We start from the raw sequence: 25,745 nt of genomic DNA, 5'->3' as shown, positions 1-25,745 counted from the left end.
TGGTTTTAGTTTGAGAAATGTTTTATCAGTGTTAACTTTACCTCATGGGCATGGGATGATCGCTTTGATCTTTATCTTTTTACCTGTACGAAGATGTTTGAACTGTTGTAGTTTAAGAAGCACAGAGCACTGCAACTGCATTTAAAATAGTTTGCTTTTTTCCCTGCTGTTTGAAAAGTGTCTAATGTGTATGGGAGGGTATTTTTATATTTCTGTGCACACTGTTGATGTCAAAAATCTCTAACACCCAGTGACAGAAGATGTATTCATTATATGGATGATTTGTGTTTGTGTTGGGTGATTATTTTAAAAAAGAAAAGAAAGAAAGCCGTATTCTTGGGTTGGCATAAGAATGCTTTTAAATCTGAATGCACAATGAAAGCTGGCACTTGTTGAGGGGCTCTTAGCTTTGGATTTATGGGAAAAAGAAAACCAAGGGGGGTGAATATTAGGGGTGCAACGATATTCGTATCGATATTGAACCGTTCGATACAGTGCTTTCGGTTCGGTACGCATATGTATCGAACAATACAACATTTGTAATTTATTTTATCAATTTTCCTTCTGACGATGCTGTCTGTGTGGAGCGCTCAGTGAATCTGTGTTCGACTACTCCGCCTAGGCTGCACTGTCCAGCGCAGATCCACTGAGCGCTCCACACAGACAGCATAGTCAGAAGGAAGAGCACAGGGCAAGCTAGCGAGACAGAAGTTAAGCTCTCAGCAACATGGACCTCCCCCACTCTCATTCAGATCTGGCGTTTGGAATTATTTTGGTTTTCATGTGACGTATGACCCTGAAGGTAAGCGAGTCATGGACTAAAGTAAAACAGTATGTTGAATGTGCCATGCAATGCTCAATTACATTGGTGTGAACTAGTGTGTTAGCGCAGTTAGCTCGTTAACGTGTTGGCCGTCTAGCCCCATGCACGGAGCGATCGGCGGTAGCTCGTTAACGGAGATTTGCCGTGTTGTGGCGTTAAGGTCATTTCAACGAGATTAACCTGAAAGCACTAGTGGGAACACAACGAATATGACTGCACATTTACCCCGACATCATCCTAGTGCAAAGACAAAAACAACAAGCATGCTACTAACTTTAGCCGAGTCATTTAGACAGCTGTTAGCACATGATTCTCCTTATGCTGCTGAGAATATAGCCCAGAAGAAGCGGATAGTATGGCTTTTATTTTGGAAAGAGCCATTTCTCTGTAATAAACTCTCTTTTCCAAAGATGAGTGATTCCTCAATCAGATACAGGGCTTGCAATATCGCTAGCCCAACGTCCCGGAGCTAGCGATTTTTTCAGTCGGGCTACCAAAATCTATCTCTGCCCTGCCCGTCGGGCTATTGTAGGAAAAATATATGTCAATGCTTTTGCATTCTTTCAGAAATGTAGCTGGGTAATTATGTCATTGGCATCGGTGAGCCACTGTCAATATGTGACATATTGAAGTCGCGTTTGAATTTGCGCTTGTTTTTTTGCTTTCACTTTGCAATTGTGCGAACTGTGTATAGAGAGCGACAGTACTGATTGGTGAGTGATGATAATTTGTGCACCAATTCCTCTGACATCGTCTTATTAATCGTTAGCTTACTATGCAAACATGACAAGTGAAATCTCCTGCAGCAAGCTTAAACATGTGAGAGGTTGATCGCGCAGAGAATCGCTGAGCTTATGTGAGTGCGTGTGTAAAAGCAGCAGGAGAAGTTATGACAAATCAGACTATAAGGCAAAAAGAAAGTGCAGCTTTATGGTTTCATGGACAAAATAATTTCTGTGGCTGCAATATGACGAGCTAAATAACCAGGGCTGCACATAAGTGGTCCGCAGGTGCGCATTTGCTGTCAAAATAAAAAACACGCACAAGGGTTAGGGTTAAATTTAAAAACTGTACTTTTGAGTTAAAATATATATTTATAATTTTAATAAATGACAAATTAAAAAGGCATGAACATTTTTTTTGTATCGAAAAAATATCGAACCGTGACACCAAAGTATCGAACCGAACCGAACCGTGAATTTTGTGTATCGTTGCACCCCTAGTGAATATAGCAGGAAACTCACTGAAAGATTGGTCTGTTAGGGTGAATCAAGACCTGTGCATGAAGGAAAAATGCCAATACTGCTTGATCTAGGAGCCAGTCGAGATGGTTTTGGCATCTGATTAGGTCACCTCCTAGGTGAGGTATTTCAGGCATATCCAACTGGGGGGAGACTGCTGGGGAAGACCCGGGGAATGTTGTAGAGATTATGTTTCCCAGTAGAAAATGCATGGCTGGAAAGACTCAACATTTTCAGTGTTATGACAACAGAAACAAGGTTCAGCAGTCGTTCATGTAGATCATTTGGTCATGGGTCCTTCCTTCCTCGATGTGAACTGACAGGTTTTAGATATCCACGAGAGCCTCCCGTGCAGAAGAAAAACTATAACTGCAGCCTTGTCACTACACATCTAACGCATGAGTCAGCACAGCTCCTCAAAGATCACTTGTGCGAGGAGCCCTCTACCTTTGATGATAAGTGACAAGCCAAAGGATTTGCACAGGTGAAGACAATAAACAACAGCAGCCTTGTCACTGCTCCCAAAGCTCAGCCAACTGAAGTGTTGTGAGCACTGCTCCTGTGCTGTGTTTTATCATTTTTAAGTACCTCATAAGATCCGGATGTTTAAAGAAACAGGCTTTGTGTGTCTGTAAGGTAAAAATAATTCTTTGAATCCACTTAATACCTGCAAGTACTAAAGTGTATTATTATAACCAGCACGTAATTCACAGTCAGTGTAATTCTTTGAGTCCAAATGCACTACACAATACATAATAATATATTCACTTAATAGCTTGATATCTTGGTACATAGAGGCTGGAGAACATGTTCACTGCGTTTTTGAATGTGTTATGACATATGTAAAATATGTATTTAAATGTATTATCTAAAAGTATACACTACTGTAGATCACATTATACATTTTGTGCTTCAAATATGGATAAAGTAATCATTTTATTATAATGATTAAAACTTTTAATGTGTGTACCTCTTGTGTAAGTTTGATTCGGAGGTTGATTTTTAAAAGGATTTCTTTGTGTCCCCTGACAGTCATGATTGGTCTGATAGTTCAAGGCCTTTAAACTGTAGGTTATGCTCGTCTGTCACTGAGGAAAATCATTTGTTTCAATAGTGACTAAATTGTTTGTGTTAGTCCAGTTTTAACTTTTATTCAAGGCCTTGGGGAGCAATGGTTTTCCATTAAATCAAACGTTGTCTGCAGTGATTTGTGTGACTTTCAGATTTTTCTTACAATTGGCTGATAAAATCCATGCAACTGTACAGGTTGGAAACTACCTGGCAGTCCTGTGTGTGCTCTGAGAAGATTCCATTCAGAGTATTTTATACCTGAAGCCTGTAATCTGTTTTGCGTCTCCTGTTGCTACATTTCACCTCACTGATGCCAGGCAGGTTTATGGTTAGCCATCACTCTTAAGAACAATAGGATCAAGGGTCAGCCTGAGCCCTTCTCGCTGCGCGGCCGAGCAATATCACTCTCGAGACGAGTCCTCCTCTCTCTCCGCCAATGCTTATTGGCTGAAATATCTACTCGCTGTGCCACTTTCGACATGTAATCTACTGCTGGCAGCAGCAGCGAGGGAACGCGATCATATATCTTCTCTCAGACTGAGCATGTTTTATGGGTTTCACATTCTTACTGCTAAACTATGCTTGAATGTTCCCGTAGTACTGGAGCTGAATGTAAAACAGCTGAGTATGGGGAGCAGTATCTGAAGAGAGCCTCGTGTTTTCTGGCACCCACTGACTGACTGAATCCAGCCCTCTTGAGCCCGGCCGGGAAACTCATGCTACAGAGTGTGTCAGTCCTTTCACTATATGTATGTGAGTGAACATTAACACATGGTCATACTTCAGTGTTTTCACCCGCAGGTGCCTTTGATGGTAAAAAAAACCACTTTGTCGACATTTTTGTTTGTTGGGGAGAAAACTTGCAAACATACAGTACAGCACTTCAGAGTTACACGCTAGCGATCGAAGATTTCTGTAAATTAGAAACGCTCAACCCATTCTGTACTGTACAGAAGACACGGCGCAAGATTGATTGACAATGGTCTACAGCCAATCAGGTTGCAGAACACAATGCGCTATATAAAAAAAAAAAAAGCATGGAAAATGGCACACACAAAAATTAGCGAAACATCGAGGCTGCGAAAGGTGAACCGCGTTATGGCGAGGGACCACTGTAGTTTTATGGTCAGTGTTGCTAGTTTAAAGTCTTCTTCAGTTTATCAATAAGTCTTTCTTAACAAAAACAATCAATATACTGTATATGAAAGACATATCCATTGATATCACAACAGTCTGTGAACTTTGGCCACTTTGGCCTTTTGTCCCTTAAAGTGAACATTTTTTTGTTTCATTTTGCCTTAATAAAGGCAACTCAGTATTTTTCAAAAACCTAACCTGCCGCTGGCTTCAGACAGTTTTTTGACCTAAAAGCACTCGCACTCCCATTGGTTTTAACGCGTGAAATTACTGCCATTTATGTATAAAATTGTACAACACAACTTTGTTACCCAATGTCAGTCAGCCTACCTTCTGTTGTACAGAGTAGAAACGGGGATAAAAGGGATGAAAAAAAAAGTTTGATGAAATGCAACTGAATTTCAGCACCATGAAGGAGGCAATGAAAACTCTGCAGGATTTGTTTTACACTATGGAGGAAAGCTGTGCAAGCAGCTCTTGTCTGCTCTTTAATATCACAAAATTTTAGTAAACAAGTTTCAAATGTTTTCATTTTTGAGCCATCATGCTATAATGATCATAGCTTATATTTATTCCCAAACTCCTCCTAGACAACTGGTCCAATCTTGATGAAATTTAATTTATTTCAATTCATTTCAATTTTATTTGTACGGCGCCAAATCACAACAACGGTCATGGTCAAGGCGCTATATATTGTAAGGTAGACCCTACAATAATACATACAGAGAAAAATTCAACAATCATATGACCCCCTACGAGCAAGCACTTTGGCAAAAGTGGGGAGGAAAAACTCCCTTTTAACAGGAAGAAACCGCCAGCAAAACCAGGGTCAGTGAGAGGTAGCAATCTGCCGCGACCGGTTGGGGATGAGGGGAGTCAGACAGGACAAAGGACATACTGTGGAGCAGAGCCAGAGATTATTAATAAGTAATGATTCAATGCAGAGAGGTGTATAATAGTGGGATAGCCTTGGAACTACCTAGGGTGCCAGGATTTGTAACATCTATATGCTGCATAACTAAAACATTTACTGCAAATAAAAAGCGCTGCTTCTTTTTCTGTGCATTTGTATATAGAAACCACATTATCGAGGCCGGGTCATGAACCTACGTTGTTTTTAGACATATAAATCAAAAACATTTATAGGCACATTACACATATGTTTTAATGCTACCATAGGGTTTCAGTTTTAACCCTTTGAAGCCGGTCGGAGCGGGCACGCTCTTTTTTGCTTAACTATTTTTAAATTCCGGTAGCACTGCAACCGCGTAAGCTAGCGCAATAATTTTTTTTGCATATGAAACCGGAGGAGTTGTACTTACATCTTATGCCCTCAGCTTGTCCTAAGTCACGGTTTCCTTCCACATAGAGCTTTGCAAAAATTGCATAAAAAGCCCTTGCAGGAACAAAAACATAATATTCCAGAAACACGCTTTGTCGATCTGATCAGCTGTTTGTAACACTTCCCACATTGAAACAGACGTCAGTGCGAACGATCGCATGTCCGCCATTTCCTGCCCTAAACCGGAAGTGACGTCATTTTCGCGGAAAATGTAGTTTTTTACTTGTAGGCCTTAAGAGCCTATACTGGTGTTTTTATAAGTCATGTTTGACTTTATGCTTTTCTGAATAGTTGTTGGGATGCTTAGAACTCGAATTGCACTGCTGGAAATAGTTTATTTTGATGCACCTGCTGTTTTCTTTGCAAATTTGCATCATAGGATTGTTTTTCGTTTTTCCTGCAGTATATAAAAATTGCTGTATCTCAAAAATAAAACTATGAAGACACTCAAAATAAATTTCCTGTTGTTGTAAACTATTTTTGCAACTTTTTTGTATTTAAAGTTTGGGGGATAAGCCTCCTAAATTTCTCCAAGTAGAAATATATGTAAAAAAAACCAAAAACAATTTTCAATTTTTTGGTAGTTTATTGCACTTTTTTGCAATTAATGTAGTTACTATGGACTTAATGCATACATATTATTATAATATGGGCTATAACAGTTGTATTGATGTATAGCAACTTGAAATGCTCCCAAAAATGGCACTACAGCATGTAAAAATATAAAGTAAGCTCTGGCAGACTTGGTTCTATGGTAGGTCTTAAAGGGTTAAGAACTGGCAAGTTTTTATTTCCTATCTGGGCCACAACAATTAATTGTGGTTCAAAGATGCTCACAGAAGATGGCAGAGACGGTTCTAAATTGCTAGTAAAGAAATGTGTTTTCTTTAAAATTCTTAACTGTAGCCAACATACCCTCTTTAAATGGTAAAATCTAAACAAGTCTGTCTAAACTGTGTGTGTGTGTGTGTGTGGGGGGGGGGGGGGAGTTATTTCACAGATAAATCGTCACTGTCTTTTTCTTTTACACCCTTTAAGTAATTTCTTTCAAGCTTTTAAGGACTGCAAAGGTTGACATTTCTTATCACGAATCATAGACCTGCATATGAGTGTGTACACACGCTTCTCACACTTTGATGATGAGAAAAAAATAACAAGGTCTATACTGTGGCCTTCCTGAGATGCAGGGGTTAAACCTCTCTGCAATCTTACAAACACACCAGGCAAATTAGGGAGACAAACTGTCAAGCAGTTGTTTGTAATGACAAAGGATATGGCAAAACCGTGTTCATCTTCCCTCCTAGTTACATAAAGTTTTCATGGGAAAGGATTCCGACTGCCTATTCACAACAAGGTTTTCTTTTCCACTGTGCTACATGTCAGTCACCCTGGCCCAGTTTCATTGCATTTGAATGACAGCAGTTTCATTCGTTTTGAGTGATATGTAGTGCAAACACGCTAAATGATTTGAAGGAACACGGCAGAGTTTGGCATTCATGGTTTTATTTACAGTGTCTATGTTAGTCATGAAAAAATCATCCAGCATATGTTAACAGAAATGAGCCAAATCATTCTCTGCAAATATGCAACTGGACTTCCTTTTCTCTGATTAATGAATTTTACCATATTGCAGAGTAATGATTAACAGTTTTCATGTTTATGTCATAGAATTCTTACATATTACATTGGTTTGGGAATCAAATAATGTTTGCCCTAGTTTCATTACCTTCATCCATCCATCCATTCATTTTAGCTTATTCAATAATGGCTCAACACCTAATTTAAATCAGTTAACTTAACTTGCAAAATTAATTCTTTAAAAATGCAGAGTAGGTCTCAGCTACCTTTAGTGCCGTTACTCTGCCTGCCCAAAATAGAGGTGTTGAAACATTTCTGTCGGGTGCTTCTCATATTACGCCTTAAAAAGCAGCTGCTACATTCTGCCCGATAATTAGGAATCTGACTTTGAAATGTTAAGTAAACATTTACCAGATCCTTTCATGTAAGCTGACTGCCTTGCGTAGACAGTAATCAGCCCCAGTGTGTACCATTGGTGAAGCCTTCCTTAGCACACAACTCCTACCAAAATATAAAAATTCTACTCTAAAATTTTTTAACCACGGAGAACTTTATGATGCAAGGTAATAAAAACCCAAATCCCCAAACCACACAATTCATTCCACATTGCAAGCCATTTTGCACAAAGCTCCCCAGAACTGTTGGCAGAGCAAACGATATGTTGAGTATTGCAGCATCGACAGCGATCAACTCGAAGGGAAATGATGACGGAGGCAAAAATGTCCTTAATATTTTATGAACTTTATTCCTCTTCAACACACGGCAAAACTTTTCTCATAGGTGCCGTATCTATTTCTCTTCTTCTTCTGTTTTAGGAACGTACAATGAAACAGTGCCTCCTTGTGGTGAGCACTAAAACACTGTCTCTGTTAAACCACAGTAACCATAATGCAGTTAAACAATGTACAACATGAGTACACACAACGAATATCTTAACACCCCCTCTTGTACTCAGGTTGCTGGAATCAAAGAAAAGTTGTACAATAAACGATAAACAGTTGTACAATCTCTACCACACTTCCTTTTTTTTTTTTTTCTCTCTCTCTCTCTTTTTTTTCTTTTAAGCACCAAACATAATGTCAGCAAACTTAGCAAGTTTTAGCTTGGAAACAGGTTTGGTCATAACATCTGCCACCATTTCTTCAGTGGCGCAATATAACAGAGACATTTTTCCTTCATTTACAATGGACCTTACAAAATGATATTTAATGTCCACGTGTTTGCACCTCTGTCGGCTCACAGGGTTTTTAGCCAGGGCAATTGTTCCCTGGTTGTCCTCGTACACTATTGTTTGAGTGTAGCTGTAGTCATCTATACCTTTCAAAAGCTGTTCTAAATATATACACTCTTGCATTGTGGAAGCCAGAGCCATATACTCTGCTTCACAGGTAGAGAGCGCCACAGTGGGCTGTTTCTTGGTCTTCCATGAAACTAAAGAACTGTTGTTACTTAGTTCTCCCTCATCTGTCTGTGTTTGTCTTTCTACATTTACTTTGCTCACAAACTTAACAAGTCTATGTTTCTGAACTTTCTCAGTTTCAGGGTGGTAAACTAAGTAGGCGGGACTGTTCTTATCATAACCTACAAAGAAACCTTGGTCACATTTTGAATCAAGTTTCCCCTTGTCCTGTTTGTATGCATAGCACACAGACCCAAATTTCTGCATTTTTGACAAGTCTGGCTTTTTACCTGTCAGCATTTGGTAGGGTGTTTTCCCTGTTCGCTTACTAAAGCATCTGTTCCGTGTTACAGCAGCAGTTTGAATGGCATAGTTCCATAGGCATTTCGGTAGCTGACTCTCAATTAGCATGCACTTGCCCATCTCGAAAAGAGTACGCCACCCCCTCTCGGCGGTACCGTTCTGATGGGGTGAGTACGGGGCTGATGTCTCATGCTTAATGCCATTTTTCCTTAACAGGGTTTGGAAATCTCTGCATGTGAACTCTGTCCCATTGTCTGATCTAATGCATTTTACGTTGCCATATGGTGCAACATCCGCTAGAAATTTCTCTGTTGCCTGCACTGTATCAGTTTTCGTCTTCAGGAAATATACAAACACTGAGTTTGAATAATCATCAGTGAATGACTGCACATATTTGTACCCATCAATAGATTCAGTGGCTATCGGACCTGCTAAATCTGTGTGTACCATTTGTAAAGGAGCCTTTGCTCTTGTATCAGGATCTCTGTTTCGGGTTTGTGCAAACTTTCCCTGGATACACACTTCACATTCCTTTTCAGGTCTATCGGTTCTCCCCTTAATCTGCATACCGTTAACCACACCTTGCAATCTTACTACATCTTCATAGTTGCAATGGCCTAATATCTCGTGCCATGCTTGTATGTCATGACAGGTGTTACACTTATCATTACCCTCTACTTCAGTCTGCAAATAGTACAACTTTCCATACACATGAATGTTAAAGTTAGTACCGTCTTTGTGGGTCAACACGTCCTGCCCTTGTTTGAAGGTGACTGTTGCTCCTAATGCAGTGGCTGACTTTACAGAGAATATGTTCTGGGGGTATGATGGAATAAACAGTGCGTCTTTCAGCGTTGCCTTTCGTCGCTGGCCTGTACTGTCAATCAGGAACACCTCTGCGTCCCCCCTCTGTTGGGCGACGCCTCTGCACTGGGTACCGTCTGCCAGTTCTACGCTGTGTGACTCCGGTCTGAACGCGTTGTCGAAGCTCTTGAACTTGGCGATGCTGTTAATGATGTGTGTGGTAGCCCCAGTGTCCACCAACAGGCCTTTCTCCTCAATGCTGTATGCTGACTGCTGGACTTTGTTGTTTACTCCCTTAATCCTGAAGGCATAATCCGACGTTTCTGGTTTGGGTCCGTTGCCGCTTTCATCTGCGACCTTCCGCGCGCCATCTTGTTTGGCTTTATGTCTACATGTGGTGTCACTGTGTGTGCTGTTTTTGCAATGACTGCACCACGTCCTCCGTCTGCACGCTTTTGCTCGGTGGCCTTTTAGTCCGCACTTGAAACACACAATGTCCTCATCGTTCTTGTTTCTGTATTGTGCGCTGGATCTCGTGTGCTCACGGCCGGTTCTTCCTCCTGTTTTCATTACGTTGTCGCTATACTCCGATGCACTCGACTTTTCAGTGTCTTCGAAACTTCGTAGCTTTGTTTTGAACTCAGCAAATGTCATATCGTCTTTATCGTGGGTAACGTGTATTGCAAATGGCTTAAAAATTTCAGGTAGTCCCTTTAAAACCATAGCAATCAATAATCCATCACCTAAAGTCTCACCCGCATTGCGCAGTGCTGTAATGGCGGCCTCTGCTCTGATGACATAGTCTGTGACAGTCTCTTCCCTCTTTTTCTGAAGCGATGATAGCGTGGTGTACAGGTTGATGATTCGGGGCTTCCCCTTTCCAGCGTAGTAGTCCCTCAATATTTCTAATGCTCTTCTCCCATTATCAGGGGCATCTCTCATAATCAGTGAGAGGCTTTTATCGTCCAAAAATTGGATTAACTCGGCGTAAGCGTCAGCGTTCTTCTTACCGTCTGCTGCTACTTCAGCCTCACTGTTCGGTTCCTTCAGAACAGTGGCTTTTAATCCCAACAAGTGCAAATATCCTAGCACCTTAGTTTCCCAAAGTTCATATCTGGTCTCATCTCCGTCAAACATGAGTCGAGGCAGCCTGCTTGCTCCTCGTTGATCCATGTTGCTATTTAGCCGTTAGCCCGCTATCCGTTGTGGCTCCGGATCTTCATGAGAAAAAACTCTTCTTCGAGTCGGCCCTGGGCCCATAACCTGTTGAGTATTGCAGCATCGACAGCGATCAACTCGAAGGGAAATGATGACGGAGGCACAAATGTCCTTAATATTTTATGAACTTTATTCCTCTTCAACACACGGCAAAACTTTTCTCATAGGTGCCGTATCTATTTCTCTTCTTCTTCTGTTTTAGGAACGTACAATGAAACAGTGCCTCCTTGTGGTGAGCACTAAAACACTGTCTCTGTTAAACCACAGTAACCATAATGCAGTTAAACAATGTACAACATGAGTACACACAACGAATATCTTAACACGATACATAAACCATTTCACTGAGCATGTCATCATTTTTGTTTAAAGTCTTTCAGGCTTTAAACTTTTTTTTTCATGTAATAGGCAGATTCTGAAGTGAGAAGAAGCTGCCAGTTTAGTTTGAACAAATCTACATAGATGTGCACAGAGGTTTAGTTCATGAATGTAAATACATAACACAAAAAACACATTGCCAACAAGAGATAAGTCTGTTTTTAAATGAATGTATGTTTTAGAAACCCCCTCAGCACGTTCTTTGTGTGCAGTGATATGCACCAACAATTTTAATTTGAGAGATAAAGATACACAGAATATTTATTTGTACACTGTGTGTGTATATCTAATTATTTTGTTTGGTTATCTGTAAAAAAACATATGATAAAGTTAATTTCAAATATGTTTACTTTTAGCTCTTTCTACACCCACACAAAATATGAAGCTACAATAATAACACTTACATCATTCTTTAAAAACCTTGGGATATAGAGTTTTGCTATTATGGCCACCAAAATGTTGACATTGTTACTGGTGACGTTGCTTAATGCCAGCTGATCACACATTTCTTACCACAACCCAAAGTTAGATTAGGGAGGAAAACAGCAACTTGGCCCAATTTTAAGGCAATAACTGTAATAGGACTAAACAAATGTCAATCTGTAATTTTAGTTTATATTCTTTAATAAGAAAAAAATGTGATGAGCATTTTTATGTAGTAGTTCAAAGTCCCTTTATTGGTTATTCAAAGTTAGGAACATTAGGATGATTGGTACAGTGAGCAGCGCTTTAAGTGTCATTTAGGATACAGACAGTTTAGTTCACCCGTCTTCATGTCTGTGAAGGTTCTCAGTCATCTAGGTCATCGTAATCTAAGGAGCTCGGAGAGAAAAGTGTCTGGACTTCTTTAAGTTTCTTGAAAACATTTCCCCTATCATCCGAGCAGCTTCTTCAGTTCTAAGAGGAATTGGTGGAGAGTCTAAGAAAGGAAAAAGAGGAAACACACACATGTAAAAAAAAAAGCTCTTAAAACACGTGGTTATCCTAACTGGGCTTTCAACAAATCAGCAAAGATGCACAGAAAAGAAGGTCAGACACCAACTAGGAAGGATCAGAAGGGCAAACAGAACAATATTGTTATCCCTTATGTAGCAGGTTTATCAGAGAAACTCAGGAGAGTCTTCTCCAAGCACAACATCCCAGTGTTTTTCAGAATCAGCAACGCACTCAGACACAAACTTGCTCATCCAAAAGAAAAAAACTCCCAAACACATACTTAACAAGGTAGTATATGCTGTACAGTGCAGCGAGGAGTGCTCAGACCTATACATCGGAGAGACCAAACAGCCACTTCGTAAAAGCATGGAACAACATAGAATAGAATAGAATTCAACTTTATTTTCATTGCACATGTCAAAAGTACAAGGCAACGAAATGCAGTTTGCATCCATTCAGAAAGTGCTTTAGCAATATTATAGATATATTACAAAATATATATTAGCAATAGTATAGATATATAGATATATTACACAAATGGGTCTATTATAGGTATGAGGGTACAAAAATATGGGTCTGTTATGGGTATGTTACAGTGTACACTGTATGAAGGTATGTTATGAATATGCTATAACGTAATAAGTATGTACAGGCTATGAACAGGATATAAATATGAAACACTATACAGAAATATGAAGTATGAAACTATACAAGTTGTAAACAGTTGTAGAACTATAATTATTATTATTATTATTATTATTATTATTAACATAGAAAAGCCACCTCTACGGGACAAGACTCGGGTGTCTATCTGCATCTAAATGAACAAGGTCACTCTTTCGAGGACGCCAGTGTTCATATTTTGGATAAAGAAGACAGATAGTTTGAAAGAGGAGTGAAAGAAGCCATCTATGTCCACTGTGAATGACCATCTTTGAACAGAGGCGGTGGCTTATGACACCAACTGTCTGCCATCTATAATCCAGTTTTGAGATCCCTTCCCAGATGTCTTAATGCCCACTCACACCCTGGGCCATTTGACCTCAGTATATCACAGGTTACGGGTGAACCCACAGCCTGTTTTCACACCTTGGTTTGTGTGATTAGGTAGAGGATCAATAGGTGTCCACGACCCTCTTGCGAACACTGCAATAGGGATTAAAATCTGGAACTCTCCACCAATTGGTCTGAAGAAGCTTCTCAGATGAGAGGTGAAACATCTTTAAGGAAACTTAAAGAACAGACACCGATGCCAAATGCAGCCCGACTGTAACCAGATGCTTTTCTTTCCGAGCTCATTAGATTAACTGGTCTTCCTTTATTGCTTTTTTTTCTTTGAAAATTGATGATATTTCTTCTTTACCAAAAAGCAGCTCTAATATTATTATTTTTTAACTTTTAAAGGGTTTTTTTTTTAACATTGAAAAGAAAAATCAATCTATTTTTAAAATATTTAGGGCCTTCACATACTGTGTGATTCTATATCCATGTTTCCATGAGGCAAGATTGGACATATCACTCTATGACCACTCTGCTGACCTTTATTGCACACTCCAGGGAGCAGCTAGGACAGAGCTTTAGTTTGAGCTATTAGACAGTATTCTCAAACAGCAGTGCCTCTACACCACACCAGTGTCTGTGTCATATAAATCAGCGACCTAATAATGTGTAGGTCCCTCCCTGGATCAGCCATGTTCCTGCACATCCCATGGATGCTTAATTCGATTATGAAGTAGTGTGTTTGGACACCAGAGTCAGTGCCTGCAGCTCTTTGCTGTCTTCCTTGGGTTATTCTGAGGCAGTTTTTGTGGTGTGGCTGTAATTGAATGAGGTTTTCTCAGAAGCCGCCAGCATCTCACACATCCTGTGACACCATTGTCCCAATGTGCCAGCTCCAGCAGTATCAGCTACCACACAATAATGGTCCCCGTTTGGAGACTAACAAAATTCTGTCATGGCAGTGGTATTAATTATTACTTTGTTAGCCAGGAGATCCTGGTTTTCATCTTGTCGAGAACTTTTTGTTTTGCTCTTTGTTTGTCTTTTTTCACATGTTGATTTGCCTCACTTTCCAGTCGCTCATGTTGCTTATGCAGTGCTTCAGTTATGTGCAGTTTTGTTCTACATACATATTTTGTTTATCGTCAGCTCGGGTAGGCTCCAGCCACGATAGATGGACAACTGTCTGTTTTCCAGATCAAAATACAGCAGAACCACGCTGATTCAGTGGGATGTTGCCTGTGTTGCTTTCCATCTTGCTTGTTTATAACTTCCAGTGACAGAGAGCATGCTGGTACCTGCCAACTACAAAGACAGTAGAGAGCGCAGTAGCTATTAACTGCCTAGTCAACTAATTATCCACATCCGTAAATGGTACAGGTCAAAGTTACACACACACATGCATTCTAACACAATAATCAGCGTTCACCTAAAAGTTGACTGTTTTGGCTGCTGTGCCACATTTCTGTCTCTTCTGTAAGTTACCTCAGTTTCCCCTTTTCATATTTTTTAATAAGACAGACGAGTCGTGAAGTTGTTATATGCGTCATCGAGCAGCAGCTCCTCAATGCACAAAATTTAATCATGCAACCCACACGAGGTGGACGTAATTGGGCACTGTTTTGGTGCTTTGGTAATATGCAGTGCATCCTTCAAATTAGGCGCTGTAATTGGAACAAACATACTGGTCCTGCTTGCTTCAGATTGGCTGCGAAGATTTAATCAAGTGAAAGACTCGGACTTATCAATCCAAAGAGATGCTGTGTAAGGCAGAAGAATAACACGTTAGTATGATTTGCTACACACAGTGCTCATACGTTTTAATGCACATGCAAAGGCTGAAATTTTTTCCAAACATCTTAGAAAACATTTCATACAATATATGTATTCATGGGATTTTGGAGCAGGGAGTTTGTGATGAGCGCAGTCATATTGAGAAACCCAAATACATACACCTAACCCCTGTGCTAAGATGTAATCTGTGTAGGCAGTGATGCACGAATATTTTGGAACACAAAAATTGCACTGCGCTGTCCGAATTAAATAGGCACTCCCAGTCACGCCAAGCTTGAATGGTCACAGGCAAAGCAGGCACTGTCACTTCATAGGCCCACGCTCGGTGAGTCTCATCTGTGTAGCACAAATTCTGAGCTCTAAATTCAGTTATTTATTAATAACTGCAAACTAGTTGAGCTCTGGGACTCAGCCTTTACTCACTGTAATTAACTGTATTTTTCATGAAATGCATAAAAGGATGTTGATAGAACCGTTCAGTCATTTTCATGACTGAAAATGAAAGATGTAACATTAATAGGGATTTGTGCATAAAACATAGAGTTTTTCTCACAGGAGCAAGCAGAAATTTGATCATGGATTTGTTCTACATGAGTGCAGCTTATGTGATTATTCATGCAGAATACAGTCATATTTACAACAAACAATGCTCAACCACGCAGCAACTGAGGCTCCAATACGTGGTGCATCACTTTGTCTCTCCTCAGAAAATGTAGTTGCTTTCTTTCTCTTAAAGTTTTGTAAATTACTTTGTAATGTGTGCCAGCTATCGTTGAAGGGTGTGTGTGTGTTTTAATGGCTTTTCTAAGAGTGGAAAAAATTTCCATTTTAATGAATGACATGTTTTATTTGACAAAATAGGCTTTTCACGTTGCAGGTAAGAGAAATGTGACACCGTCGCATGGACTAGAATAGCACATTAGTCATCTGTGCAAAAAGGTTTAATAATAGCGACGTGACACATTCGGGATTAAATGTTTATTGAAATATGATATCTATATCATGTATGCACGCCCTCGTTCTCATAGCTTTACCAATGTTTGATCATCCTAACCTATAAAACATACCCAAAATTACTTTTAGACAAAAACCGAGTGCTTGTTTATGCAAAAGCGTTATCTTTAAAGAAATGTAAAAGCACACTAACTGTATAAAAATGTAACATTTTTTTGTTTGTCACTTTTACAGTAAAGTAAAAGAAAAACATATTTAGTTCAACTAATTCCATGTAGCCTTTTAAAGGAGTTTTCAAACTTCAATTGCTTAAACCATTTCGTCTCGTTGTGAATCGTGCTGGAAGTCAACTCTGGCCACGTTGCATTAAAGGAAAGAAAATAGAGGAAGTACTGTTCCTTGAAGTCCCGTCTACTACTTGTTTTTGGTTTAGCCAGCATTCCACACGAAAAGCAAATCATGTCGCATTCACATTGATTTATGCTTTCCAAGCTCACAGCCCAGCATTCACTCCCTTGTGCTTCCTATTTAAACATAAAAAAACATTCCTTTCATAGAACCCAGGGCCTAAGGTTTACAAGTAAACACCACTTAAATATTCCCTTTTAGTTTACAATATATAGGCAGCCTGATTTGAGCCTGAGCATTGAAGAAAACATGAAATAGAAATCCAGTGCATTCATCATCATGTACTGTAGCCCCTTTTCATTGTTTATTCATTAATGTTTTGTGTATACAAAAGAACGTACAGCTTTAAAGCTGGTAAACATACTTAACTGAGGTTATTATCAGAAAAATAATGAACTGTATATATTTCAGGTGCCATCTGGTGCAATAGTATCCTAAGGTCCGTTCCATTTATTTCTGACTTGATTCTCACCTAATTTATTCAGTTATTTTGAAATCCTAATCAACAAGACAAGTATGTTTGCCATATGGATATTGGAATGCGTTCCTCCCTAAAATAGCATCCATACAGATCCCATCTGTGTACGCATCTTTATGCAGACAACCATTAAAACTGAGTTTGTTTTGTTTGTTGTTTGCTTTTTAATTCTTTCTGTAATTCCTTGACAGATTGCTTGTAAACTGTTGGTTAACTGGCCATTAAAGGCCATTGAAATAAATTATTTTGGTTTGTGCAGTTTACAAACGATCTCAAGTTTTTCCAGCTCGGGGGAATCTCACACATGATCTTGTGTTTGTAGCCATAAATGTGGACTTCATGCTAATGTCTTGGAGTAAAGTTGCATCATTCATAGTTAAAAATAATCCTTATTGATCTCATATTGGGCCATCGTGCCCCACAGTTCATCAACTGTCTAAAATGGCAAACGGTTCAAAGAAATGGTTGCTCTTCATAAACGGGTTAACACAAGGTGATGCGGCTGCCCCGCTCACTGCTCAAGCTGTTCATGTTATACTTTACCAACTTAAGGTTGGAGCTAAATGAAGGGCTGGATGGATAGATGGAATTTAAAAACTGATTTAATTTCAGGTTCGTATATACATCAAATATCTACTAATGCATTAAACTACTGAAAATCTAGTTCTTCTACATAGAGAAAAGGTGGCAAACCTTTCACTAAAAATTTTGTGACTGCCCAGGGACACTCTTTCCCTCTTTCTTCAATCATTTTCCTCCCTGTGTGAGCGTGAAAAGCTTATGCTGGCTGGGCGCTGATGGCCAAGTCAGGCAGCTCTAACTGGTTGTAGCTTTTCACGAACAGCAGTCTGTCAGTTGTCATCTAAAATGGAAGAAATGAGCAAAATATGATGTGGCGGCGTTTTCGCCAAACTCTGTCACAATTCCCATTCTTAGTCACGGTTTAGTCACATACAGGTCTTTGCTTTGAGTGAGTCCTTCTAGATAACGTCTTGGAACTGCGTGGCCCTAAGAGCGGCACATGTCTTTGTATTCATGTCCTTCTGGGTTGATCGGTAGTTCGTTGGAACCTCCAAGGTTTCTACTATAAATGAATACAAGATACTAGTGACGTGGCTACTTTCTTAGTGAAAAAAATGCAAGTAAAATGTTTGAAGAATAAAAATCTTCAAGCCTCTCATGTCCTTGTTTATGTTCCACCAAGGAGTACAAAGCAGAATCTGGATGAGCAGTTTCCAGGGCAAACTTTCTGCACATCTGTCCCATGTGCTGATAACAGGGAGAATAGCAGATAGCAGATGTGTTCTTTGCACGTGCATGTGAGGGGAAAATTGTTCTAACATGCAAGGTAACGTGCAATTCTGATGACAGACAAATTATTCAATTAGGAGAGGGTGACTTTGTTCTTTTGTCTTAAGCCATCATCCATTTCCTGTGAACTTAACAGCATTTTTATGTTACAAAGTGAACATGTTTTAATCACAAGTGCTGTCACTCGATTGGAGCAATTTCCTGTGGCTCTGTAAAGGACGAGGGTGCAGTGTAATTGAATTTGGGTCATAATTAAAAAGTGCAAGGAGCCATGTGATCTCTCCCCCACGCCTTTCATCTTCGTAATAGCGCAGCAGTTTACATTGAGAGGCCAAGTTTTCATCACAGAAATTAGTAATTTATTGAGGTCTTGCATGCTTTATGTGCCATGCAGGGTAGAGCAACAGCCTTATTAAATTGGATATGCAGTTTAATTTGACATTGACAAGAAAAAAACCCACCAATGAGCTGAGGTTCAGCCATGTACAGAGGAGAATGGGCAGCAAAAGCAAAATAAATGACAAGGCTGATATCAGTTTGCCATGATAATATCCATGAGCATTTCCTTGAATTGAACAAAAAAGTACTTTACATTATATTCGCAAAGAGAAGGTGATTTCCATTTTTTCTCTACAAGCTATTTTAATGTGTCTCTGCGGTTCCTTTAGCCTCCAACTCTGATATTTCCAACTTTTACAACTGCTGTGATATTTCAATCAGCACAATATCATTACTGTGGCTGTTGAGTTGTAACCTCTGAGTTATTCTGAACAGGAGGGTGTAGGTGGAATAACACATCTGATTATAGAACCGCACGAAGAAACCAGCTCAAAAAAAAAAAATCAATGGGAGAGAGGCAATGTAACTAATGGTTGCACGGATAGAGAGGAAACTATAGGAAATTAAATTATAACACATGGGAAAAGACAGAGACAGAAAGCAGCTGGGCTAGCTTCTGACATGTCGTGCCTCTCAACAATATACTGAATAGAATATTATATGACACGTGCATCAACTCAACACTGTGGTTTGGTTTGGCTTAACACTTGCATTGTTGGTTCTTTGTACGCTGGCGAAATATAAAGATGCTACTGCTGCACTCTGTGTAAGTAGCTATGAATAATGGCGTCAGCAGATGTGGAAAATGTTGAGTCAACTGGACTGCTGCTGCTTTTTGGTGTCACTTGCCATTGCTCACTGCTTATTATTCAAGACAATTACCTTACTGCAGTCCACTACATCAACATAAACAACCACCGCACAGCAGCAATTTATTTATACATAATTTATTTAAAGAATACATTTAATTTTGGCCCATAATGCCTAAAATGAAACAAAAACAATATACCAGCGTGTGACCTGGTAACATTTGAAACAGATTATCAGACGCTGATAGTTTATAAGTTATTACCGGACAGATTGCCCGTAGGAGGTCTCCTCCTGCTATTAATAGGCTCATTAACACATGATTTAATGGTGCAGTTCATTTTAACATTTTAAGTAGCCGGTATTGCATGATAATGATGGGATTGTTTTTCTATGCAAAAGAAATACAAACTTTTTACCTAATCTCCCTGCACTGTTTGTTGTTGAAACACCATTCAACCACTGAAATGACCAACTTGACCAACAAAACACTTTAACATTCATTTAAACAGGCAGAATGTTGAAAGTTAGGATGAAGAGCCTTGAAATCTTCATCTGAAAAGTTTCTCTGCAACTGATGGGTAAATTCACAATTTTCACTCTACAATCACCATTTTACCACTAAATTGTAGGAAGATTTGCCTCAAGTCTTTCTCAAAAGCCAACAGTTGTATAGTTTTTGATCCGTTGGCATTTGAGTTAGAAGACTGCTATTTACCTGGGAAAAACAGGCAGAAAGAGTTTGGTTTTGTCAGAGTTCCTGCTCTGACAGGAGTTGTTTTTTAATGTTTGTCACTGATTGCATTGTATTTTATCTGCCTGTTGAGCCTAGTATTAGGTGGAGGAGGGCGCCTACTGACCAATTATGAGTAGCTGATTACATCTGATAAAGGCCATTTATTTAGCAGCCTGATATGTAAATCAAGTGCCAAAGTAAAGGTAATGAAAGAACTGTGTGTTGAGAAAAATATGATGAATTTATAGCTGCAACATAAAAACAGAGAACAAGTCACACACATAAACATACTTGTACAAAGCCAGCTGGTCACTGCAGTGGAGAATCAAACTGAATGTGACTTTTTTGTGTGTTTCATTGGTATGATCCCACACACCGTTGGGCCACTGGGAGAGTTTCTTGCTCCTCCAGATGGACAGGCTGCCCCTGGTTATTGAGGCTCTTCTGTCATGGTGACAAAATGAACTGGTGCCTCTTTTTTGCAAAGCTCAGATACTTTTCAAATAAATTCTGAAGCCTGCGAAAATTGGCAAGAGATATCAGAGTGCAGATGGGCAGTTAACTGACGAAACCTGCCTGTCACCATTGAATAACAAGATACATAATCCTGTTTCATAAGCTTTTTTTTTCTTTTTTTTGGGTCCACAACCTTCTTCTTCATAACACCAAAGTCATTCTTTTTGTGTTGCTTTGTCTGCTGGAACCCCAGGAGATTTAATATTATAAGAACAGTAACCAATGGACAAATAGCAAATAGCTAAACATCAGTTGGGCTTCAATCATAACTCACTGATGCTCAGCCTTTTAGATCATCATTTAACTCTAACTGTTAAGTAACATGTTCATAAGGTCAGCAAAACGTGAGGTTCACTGTGTTTTCTTTTTTAATCTTGTGTATTTTATGCAGCGTGCTCAATGGTTTGAACTCATTTCATTTGGATTATGATTTCCAAGCTAACGTCCACCCTGTGTGCTAAAACAATTTACTGATGACGGGATCTTCGACAGGGGATGCCAAAGATAACATTTCATTACAAGACTGTAATCATTATCAGATCTGATTTAACACTTGCTCAGGACATTAGCAAAATGTGTTCTCTACAGAGCTGAAGAAGGAAGCTCAGAAAATGAAAATGGGGGTGACTGTAGGCCTGCCATTCTTTTGATATATAGCCGTCATGTACATCTAATAGAGAAATATCCCAGTCATCTTTTAATCACATCATACCCTTCACCGTTCCTTTCTAAAGTTCTCTATTAAATCATTTCAGATCAAAGTACTTATGGTCAGCAAAAATTCCATGTACAGTTTCACCATTAATTGTAGCAAATTTTATTTTAGTTTTGTGTTGTGGAACTGCAGATACAAGAAAGATAAGCGTGCATTACTGCAAGTATTTTTTAAGCTTGTCCTTTCTCTTAGAGTTATCTTTACATAAATGATCTGTAATATTTCCCAAACGGTGCAGGAAGTAGCCGGGCTGTTTTCTGGCTGCTGTGCTTGAAAACAGCTCAATTGAATTCGACCCTTTGAGTCGAACCTAAAATAGCGACTTCACCAAATAGAAACACCAACTCCGCTAATGCGTCTTTGCAGTGGGGCGTGGACGGCGGCATGACTGCGGGGGGAGGTGGACACACCTGAGCTGCATCGGCTCGTCACACCTACCCTGCATATAAAAGGACTAAACTCGGTCCTGACTGGGTTGCTGTTGTTGTTGATGTGCGCGGCTGGCAGCTGAAAAGCTGCAGCCGAGAGTGTAAAGTTGCGACAACGGGGAATAAAGTGTGTGTGAAAGTGAAGAATGTGATTAGGTTCATCATTCTCAGTCTTCAATTTAGAGTTGAAAGTTATCATATTTTGTCTTACGTGTGTATCAATATAGACTTTATCGCGTTTTTTGAAAATGATCATCATAAAAAAGAACATTTTAGTTAAAAAAATTACATTTCACTTCACTGTTTGACTTCTTGCCCCATTGGCTAGGTTGTGTGTAATCAAGGTGGAGTATACCTTGAGTATACTTTATTCAGGCATGGCCATGAACTCAGGCTGAGCACAGCAGCTCAACCAACACCCTGCTACATATCCAACCAGTTATATCTTTTACACCTTGCTATTTAAACCGAATTAGCCTGCCCACAGCCGCTGAGCACCAGCAAACCACTTTGCAGCTTACCTCAACTCCAGCTTCACCATTTCATGCTGTTTGTGACTAAATTATTTTCATATATTTTGTCACTAATGTGGTTTATCCTTGGTCTTGGTCCCGCTCTCCCTGCTTCTGACCTTTCATGACTCCAAACAGAAGGGATAAGAGGACAATTAATTATTGCTCATGGAGTATAACTTATTGGAAAATCCATCATAGATCCAGGTTTCAAAATGGAAATGAAACTGCCAGGTCAAAAGAGAAGTCAGTGTGCAGTTATCAACACATCAGCTCTATCTTTGAGTATTCATGAGCTTCTGGGAAAAGGCACATGTGTTTTCAAAAACTTCTGCAATTCACATATCCTGTAATTACTGTAAACAAACCTTTCTGAAGTAGTCACATTGCAGTAAGAGGTGTGGCCATTGATTACCCACTTGGTCTGCCTTTGGATTTTTTTTTTTGTCTCTGTTTTTAGGCCATCTGAAAATACCACACTGACATGAATCCCTGGTGGACTCACTTGCATCCTGTTTCTTTTTTTTCCCTTTTAATCTGGGGTTGTTTGTTTGCTTGGGTTTGCTTTCATCCTCTGTAATTTGCTTGGGGCAGATTGTTCATTTTTCAGTCACTGAATAATTTGCTCTGCACTGTAAATGCAAGATAGCTGTATTCAGGTGTGACTCATCTGAATGTACAATGGCTAATGCTTGCTTTGAGTGCGATCCCAAGTTTTAGTCTGCAAATTATGTGAAAGTCTCGTGATTACTGTCGTCTAAGCCATTCTTCCAAAGTTGATAGTGTTCACAAACTGCCAAAATCAAGCAATTTTGTTATTCACTGTCTAAAAGGTATATATTTGTTGATACCAAAGTTTGGCTTCCTAGAATGAGGTGTATACGGAGTTATTTTTCCCACATAACAAATTTTTTATTTTTTTAAATCTTGGAGACATCTTTGAGAGAGAGATTAAAAACATGTCCCTAATATGAAACAACCCTACTTATCTCATCCACCCTATCAGTCTAGTGGCATTACAGCATAACAGATACCATTCAAAAGCGTCCTGCATAGCGTGGAGAAGTGGCATTCATTCAGCTCGGCTATGTCAGGCCATTCAGTCTAATCTTTTCTTGACATATTGGCTTAAGCTTGTTGTGCACTATGCCATTTGACAGTCAAAATCAATGTGGCTTAAGTAGAGATCCCCCCCCACCCACCTCTGAAGTCCTTAAACCCAGTTGCCTCCATGCTTACCTATTTTGTACGAGCATCATTTTCAATCAATCTCATCTTTCCACCATGAAAAAAAAATACCACTTCGATCTAAAATAGCCAGAATGATCAAAATCACTGCCTATGTCTCTTAGGGGGTAAAAATTCCATTACCATGTAAAGCAGTTTCCATTTCTGTTCCCCTTCCTTTGGTTTTACTGCAGATACATTCAACAGGGTACTTGGACTCTGAAAAACCTTTTCCATTCTTTGCACTCAGACTTGAGGACCCAAGTTAAATGGCTTTGCCAATACTATAGGCTGCATTTTGTTATTACCGGCATATTATAGTTTCATTTTTTCTGCCATAGAATGACTCGTTTGGTTTCTACAGAGAGCCGCTCAAGCAACAGGAGATATTGTTGAGTTTACTAGTTTATTGAATGAGCATATTTCTGATGTAAAAGACAAAAGTGCAGTAATTTCTCCTCTCTGGCATATTTATGCAGCTTAGCTGTGTTTCTTTCGTTCCACTTTTGACAACAGATATGTAGCATTTCATCATAAAGGAGTAAAAATACTTAATGAAAACATCACCAAATTGCTGTAAGCTTTGGACGTCTGTCCTATATTTGTAAGAAAACAAAACGAAATCCTCCCTCATCTACGTCTTATAAGCAACTATATGAAACATTTAGGTTTAAAGAAAGTTCTATGGGTTACAAAGTTTAAAACTTTTTCACCTGCACCAAGTGTTTTAATTATCTAGGATAAAGCTGTAAGGACAATTATGTAAAAACAGTATACACATGTGCTCTAATAGGGTCAGAGGTTAGCTGAAATAAGGCCCAAGCAGACAGTTTGGGTCTACAGCTTCCTGTCTTGGCACCCCTGTCACTTTTGGAGCTGGCCTCTAGTGGCCATTTGAGGGAATGGAGTATTTGCCAGGCCTTGATATTGCTACTTAAATCATTTTTCTATATTTTTATCAACTGAATTTAATCATATGACCAAACAAAATCTAATCTAGACCGTATCTTCAGTCCAACTCGGGATCACCCACACACATGGACAATAGTCCTGTATATGAGGCAATTATAAAGCTTGTCTCTGTGCAGTATGCTCACTCTGGCAGTGTCCACCTCACAGCATTAGGGAAGCATTACCACACTGAAAGAACATACAACATAACTCACGTCTTTGTCTATTGTTTGTCCTGATAGATGACAGTCACAGATAATGCAAAACAGAACCCATAACAAATAAGTCGTAATGTGGTTAGGACATAAGCAGCCTACGAACACACACATGCACACACTCACAACAAATGAAAATTAAAAGAGCTACGTTAGCCAGAGCAGAGCACTAAGGGAGCATAAATGAAAAGCATTATGAAATGAGAATTGTCAATTGGCAGCAAAGATTAGTCAGTCTGAGCTGTTTTGTTCTGTTTTCCTGTGGTGAAGAAAACATTCCCATCATGAGAGAGTCTTTGAAAAAACAGCAGTCTGCACAAAGGTCAGGTGATTTTAAATAACCAGCAGGCCTTTATGACACAGAGGACCATGATGAGAATTATTAGCATCTGCACTCAGATTAGTCATGTATATCTATTTCCCACATGAGGGGTCTTTATCATCCATTATCTTTTTTTGTATTTTTATTTAGGGCTACTGTGCCTCGTATGGTATACTATTAATTAGATGTAAATGAGTGCCAGCACAGACATAGCATGAAAAACATGAAAATAATTGAGTACACTAAGACTTGCACAGGATTTTATCCTGTTACTGGACAGAAATCAAGTTTGCAATTTCCAGACACATCTTAAAGCTAATTCCTCATCAGTCTCGAGACAGTGCTCTATATTGATAAAGCAGTTTTGTTTTAGGAGTGTTTTGTTCCTTTTTATTAAAGTGAAAAGGCTGAAAAACCCTGAAAATTCATATCATCATTCATAGTCAGATCTTTGTTATCACTGTAGCTGTTGAGTTCTGGTCCATCGTGTTTCTTTTGAGCATTATTGAGGACACTTTTTGCTACTACTGAAGAACATAATAGGGTCCGTCATTCTTAAATAAACTAACTTCGGAACCAGTAGAAGTCTTCCTAAATCTGTCCAACCAGCCAAACTAAGTAAGTGGGTCAAGTCCTCCACTAGCTAACTAGCCAAGAACACCAAAAACACTAAGAACTTAGCAAAACAGCTGAAAACTTAAATTGCTTATGATCACATTGGAAATGGTGCAGTATACGTCCATGCTAAATTATAGGTTTTACTAATTTTGTCTTTGAATATATGAATCTAACTGGACATGAGG

The 25,745-nt window shown here is 39.3% G+C and overlaps 1 protein-coding gene across 1 annotated transcript in view; it reads left to right on the top strand.

The window, feature by feature from the left end:
* The first annotated feature begins 679 nt into the window (after nt 1–679).
* The window catches only part of alk (ALK receptor tyrosine kinase), a 120,640-nt gene continuing 95,574 nt past the window's right edge, over nt 680–25,745 (top strand). The window contains exon 1 of the mRNA XM_085392233.1: nt 680–802. The gene's annotated coding sequence lies outside the window, so the exon portion shown is untranslated. The remainder of the gene's footprint in view (nt 803–25,745) is intronic.

This window comes from Rhamphochromis longiceps, linkage group LG19, assembly GCF_057381845.1.
Source record: "Rhamphochromis longiceps isolate RC_006_pf linkage group LG19, R_longiceps_female_GT1.1, whole genome shotgun sequence".
NCBI lineage: Eukaryota > Metazoa > Chordata > Actinopteri > Cichliformes > Cichlidae > Rhamphochromis > Rhamphochromis longiceps.
Note: the sequence above shows the minus strand (reverse complement) of the source record. Positions and strands in the feature narration are given on the sequence as shown.